This window comes from Tribolium castaneum, chromosome 4 (genome assembly GCF_031307605.1).
Source record: "Tribolium castaneum strain GA2 chromosome 4, icTriCast1.1, whole genome shotgun sequence".
Taxonomy (NCBI): domain Eukaryota; kingdom Metazoa; phylum Arthropoda; class Insecta; order Coleoptera; family Tenebrionidae; genus Tribolium; species Tribolium castaneum.
Window position 1 is genome coordinate 20,692,715 of NC_087397.1, and position 6,000 is coordinate 20,698,714.

Below are 6,000 nucleotides of genomic sequence, written 5' to 3' on the forward strand. Positions count from 1 at the left end.
GTTAATTTTACCACGTGATAAAACTCATCAAAAACAACAACTTTTCTACAACTTTTCTATATAACATTTTGCAAAATTCTTATTTATAATTTTCACTATTTTTCTCCTTTCTTTTGTGCAAACGAGAGCCGGTCAGTGTTTAATAATTAGTTTGTAATTTTCATTGTTGTTTTAAATTGTTTAAATTGTCCGTTTCTGTCATAACGAAAATTGTTTGGCTCGAGTACACGTTTCAGTATGTTATCTTTTTCCAAATTTTAAGCAAATTTGCAAATTTTTTATTGAAAAATTACAAATCATAAAGATGTTATATTTTTTGAGTTCTGTTACCGTTACCTGTTAAAATTAAGACACGTATTTCTGATACACCCTGTATAACAACCTTAAAGCATCATTAGTTAGGATAATTTTAGTTAAACTTCAAAATATAATAGCGCATAAAGTCAAGGTGTATTAAAATGATTTTCATTTAGTCGCTTATGAATTTTTCTTGTAAAATCAGAAATGCCATTTTATAGAACTAATAACAAGCATTCAGACATAGAATGAATTTATTAAATATCCAATTCGGAAATAAGCTTCGATAATAAAAGTGTTTTTTTTTTGTAGTGTAAGATTTTAGTTGCATTTTAACGAAAGTTTTAAATGCATTATTCGCTTTGATATTTATACTAGGACATGCTTTTTATAAAAGTGAACTGATAATACTTATACTAAGCCACATAAAATAGAATGTAATGATTTTCTAATTTTGAAGTTTAACTTAAAACAATTCCCAACAAATCTCTCATTAAATGCAACAACAACATAAGTGAAAAAAAAGTTTTACACTCAGGCACTTTTCACCTCTTTGTAATTTATCTAAGATTCTAAAAAAAATCGTATGTGATTTTATTGTATAGAAGAACGATTTGACCAATCTTTAAAATGATTACTTGTAAGGTGTATTTTTTCACTTTCGCTTAGTTAACTATAGTCTAATGTCAACGATCTTTGGTCCATAGGTGTATTTTCAGGTAGTGCATCGAAGTGCCTAATTAAATTTTTGAGAAAATGTGTCGTTGATTTTTAATTTCTGTTTTGATATTGGGGTAGCTTTTTTCCCATGAATTTTGGTAAAATTGTAAATCACTTCCACAAAAGGTCTCCATCAGGGTGGTGGTTTTCAAAAATTTATTTTTTGGTCAAATGTTTTTTTTTTCTTTTTTATTGGGCAAATGAATCAATCGAAAAAAAAATTTATTTTCCCTAGCGAGATTGGATATCAGTGCAGTGGAATATATTTATTTCATATTTCTTTTCTCTCTTCTAAGAGGTGTAAAGTGCCTGAGTGTAAAACTTGGTGATTCAAAAGTTTTGGACCATCTCTTAATGCCTGGTAAAAGGCATTAAACGTAGTTAATATTCCTGTTACAAAAAATTATTGTAGTTTTTATTCACGAGACGTAGTTCTTCAGAGTTTTATGTTAAAAAAAATCACGAATTGGTGTAGTTTTCCTTAAACTAAAAATCAAGTTGCTTGGAAAAGAATCTGATTTCATTTTTATGCTAAATTGAACGTCTCTTATCAGTTATCACCATTCGAGACTTGGTCCTAAACTTTTAAATCATCCTTATTGCTGTTGTATTTAATGAGCGATGTACTTTCACTGGTTCCTAAGAGTACTTTACACATATTTTATTCACGATATTTGGAGATTAAGACCGTCTATTGCGACTCCTGTAACGTGAATATAACACATGCATTTCCTTTTGCAATGGATCTTGATTATCGATCTCAGAGTCATTCGTTTTACCCAAAACAATCAAACTCAACTTTTTGAGATATGTGAAAATATGAAATTTTACAAATTTCTCAAAAAGTTGAGTTTTAATTGCTTCAGAATGTGAACAACAATCGAAATCAAAATCCAAAGACTGTCTTAGGTGGCTGACTATCCTTGCTACAATTTGATTGTGATAGAGCACTGACGGTACAAGTACCTTTAGCTGACTATAAATGTGAAGTAACACCAGAATTACATTCAAATTTATATACTTCAGCCTTCTGTGCTCTTCGCTATCATATTCTAGCATTTCCACCAGCCGGTGGTGACGGTGACCTGGATTGCCAGTATGTTGTAGATTACGTTGGCAGATGTCACATTCATATTCCTCCAAAGAGAGTTTATGAACAACAAGAAATCCACCAATATAACCCACAGCATATCTGTCAAGATCATCACTATCATCATGTACTGGTGGTGGTGGATGCCACTGATCCCCACTACCATCGCGATCAACTGGCTCTGGAGGCTCAGAAAGAAAGTCTCTAATTGTGACCAGCAGGCCGTCATTGTCTCCTTCACAATTAGAGCCACGAGAATGAAGATGAAAAATTTCTTATTAACAAGGACTTATAAAAAGGAACAAATGCCTTGCAAGTGGGATTCGTATAACGAACTCCATACTGTCTTATTTGATGAAAAAAGTTCTCCAGCGGATCTTGATTAAACGCCCTTGCTGCAAAGTGCGTGAAACCAAGCTTTTGCAAAGAATTTTTAATCAAACAAAACCCTTCAAGAGTTCGCTGCCATCCCATCAAACACTTTGGACGTGGACGATCCTCAGCGTTTTTTGGGAGGAATTCCATATTGCTAAACATTTGTTTCCCTTCTAACCACATCCTGTAATGAGAACTGTTTGAGGTTACCATTCTTCGCAGTCTTGTTTTTTCAGACTTTCCTCCAAAGCCACCGTTGACACTGTCAAAGATCTGGTCCATCTTCAACAAAAGTTGAAGTTGCGGTGTACTGAGCATCCGGTGGTAACCTCCCGCTTTCTGGACTGGCAAACTCATTCATCACTGCCGCTACTCGCTGACTCATTACCTGTGCCGCTATTGAAACTTTCATTTTTGGAATTTTGAATTTGTCCACGTTTAGCCGAAATCTTTGGCAACAGGCGGAAAACCCTGTTCTTTTCCCTATCAATGTCAACCACCCGTTTAATATGATCCCACTTTGCAACAACTCGTTGATGTTGCCCCCCTGCTCCATGGGTAGAAAACTGCCAATCACGTTCTAAATGACCATTCCGGAATGCCTTCAGAAGATGAGGTGGGTCAAACAATGGAATCACATCATGATATTGATTATCACGAAGTGGAATCCGAATCACATTGTCTGGCACCACATCATCTTCTGAAGTTTGCAATCTTTTAGAATAGTTTAATAGATCGTTAATTGCCTTAACGTTATTGCTACCCATATCACAGACGGAGGCGATATGTTAAACCCCACAGCAGTAGCTTGTAGAAACTAACAATGCTACTGGCTTTCATTGCGGATTTAGAAAAGGCAAAAGCTACAGGTTGCTTCCACCGTTTGAAAACACCTCGCAACATAAAGACAGCAACATGGTCAGCAACCGCTCCAGACCTTTTCATACCGTCATCCTGAAATCCTATGACTCTGTCCTCATGCGGTAAATAGTCCAAGTGAGGTTGTATTTGTATCTCATCAAAGATGAGAGTACAAATACGATCCCTCTTATTTCGGCCTATTTTCCGACTGAGAACACTGAACAAATGATTTGAAATACCCGGTCGAATAGAAACTTGCCTTCAGTGTGCGTTCTGACGGCAGTATAAACATCTTAGAAAGAAGTCTATACGTTCGAGGACTGCTCTTGTAAATGGCAACGGCATCAGCCTTTTCCTCAAACGTAAAACTTCTTCCTTGTGGTTTATACTTATGCCATCACTTGGGTGATGGCATTACCACCATACGCATATTTATTTTATTTTATACTTATAATTTCTCAACTGACTTTCAAAAAATCTTTGTTGTACCGGAGTAAGCTCTTCAATTAAATGGCGCATATGCTCATCCTTAGCCAAAACCATTGCTGCTTTCAAGTTATTCTTCGATTTTTCCAGCCTTTTCACTTTCGCGTTCAACTGTTGGGCAAATTTATATAATCTTCTTTCGTCTTCACCAAATGTGTGGGGTTTCTTGCTTATCCCCAGTCTCGATAATATTGCTAAAAAAACATTTTACACAAATAATAACCAACAGCTGGTATAAACTTACGATGACGATTTCCCTTTTTACTTGTAGCAGGACCAGCAGGAGAAGGAATTCGCCGTTCAAGACGGGGAGGAGACACTTCTAATTGAGCATTTGGTTGCTCTGATGTGTCTACAAGCAATTAATTAAGTAGTTCACAAAACAAAAAAACTTAATGCCGGCACAATGCTGCCCTGCCCAAAAAAAAATTAAAAGGTATTCTTTCATAAAATAAAAAAAATCAGTAAAACACAACATTATACTTACAATATTCATGAAACGCTGTACAAATCTAGAAGCAGTAGGTACTAAATTTCTAAATAGTTTTGCATAAAGAGAAGATTTAACATAAACACCATTTCTTAAAAAACCTGGTTTTTTCCTCAAACCTGGTTTTTATTTCAAAACATTCACTAGCACAAAATTACGATCCAGAAGCAGATAATAATAGAAAAAAGAATAACAAACTAAGGACCGGTTTACAGAATATTTTAATTGCAATCAAATTTTAGTTCGAGATTAACTTAATATTTGTCAATGCATTTTAATTGGTGACTTAACGTCGAATTAGATTAATTCGGAATTAAATCTTAATTTCGCTTTCTGTAAACCGACCCTTGTAAATAAAGATAAAACATCACCTTTACGACTTACAGAGTGCACTAAGAACATTATAATAATACTGAGAAGTGCTACTGACTGCATGCTTACTACTTTTCAACTTTTACTCTTAATACCTCCGTCACCCATCAAAAAACGAACACCTTCCCCTGCTTCACCCACTGCTGCAATATTTTGGTCCGGTTCCGGATATAATGACATTTTAACCCCTGTCAAATGAAAAAATATTAAAAATAGTTATATATAGAACATAATAAAATTTTATTTTATCGAAAAGCGGATCGAAAATGTTAAATCACGAGGAGCGGAGTCCCTACGTGAATTGATTCAGCGTGCCGATAATAAAATTTTATTTTTCTTCAACGAAAATCTCACGTTTTGCAGGTACATCTCCTTTCATAGGTGTCTCTCTCTTCCTGGGTGTCACTCCCACTGCTTCTAGCCAAAAAACTAGCCAAAAACTCTTTTGTGGGAGTAACAAACTTGGGTTGAAGTGACACCTCGGATGGAGATGACTGCCCCAACTCCAACGGTCTTGGACTTGGTGTACTGTCCCGACGACCTGATAAAAATAAGTACTGAACAATTTTAATTGAAGTAATTGTCTTCCACCTGTTGGTAAGTTGAGGGAAGGAACAGCAAAACGGGTTAAACGTCTGGTCCCGGACAGGAAATCGTCATCTATAAAATGTTTATAACAAACACGCCTGTAAAAAATATATTAAAATTCCAAGATATAAAGCAAATCAAAAATATGTATTACGCAATTCTGTTGAGACGATAGTCCGACAATTCAGGCCACTTTGGATTATTGACGGCCTGCCTCCATCTCAAACAGATGTCCAACCCTCTCTTAGGGTTGGGAAACCTGAACATGGGTGCATGCTTGTTGGTACACCCTGGTACCGAACAAACATGCCCCGAGGTCCTAGCACAGGCCCTAGGTCCTTGTTCCATTTTCTACAATCCAGTCCAATTTTGTAAAACGTTAATTTCTTATATTGGCTTACCTTTGACGATTAAAACTACAGAATAACAAACCAACGAAACGATGATAAAAACTCGTTGTTTCTATGCTGGTTATTATTAAACGGTCACAGAATTAAACGGTTTAAATTGACTTTTGTTTAAAATTATTTGAAAAACGTGCTGTCGGTATTACAGGCTACGACACCAAAATGCCGGGCAAAGAATACAGCAGTGTAATTTGTGCTGCCTACTAATTACTACTAATGCGCTCCCTTGCGGTAGCTGAGAGCTTTATTTTTAATCGACCAATAATGTGGCTTAACTTTCATAGCCCTGGAGCAGACTGAGGTAGTTGGCGCGC

The 6,000-nt window shown here is 35.8% G+C and overlaps 1 non-coding gene across 1 annotated transcript; it reads right to left on the minus strand.

Moving 5' to 3' along the window:
* Positions 1-4,882: 4,882 nt before the first annotated feature.
* LOC103314337 (uncharacterized) lies at positions 4,883-6,000 on the minus strand. The gene is made up of 4 exons (XR_010333907.1): positions 5,681-6,000; positions 5,434-5,630; positions 5,283-5,377; positions 4,883-5,232 (listed from the first exon to the last, which is right to left on the minus strand). It is a non-coding gene; the product is annotated as an uncharacterized LOC103314337 (transcript).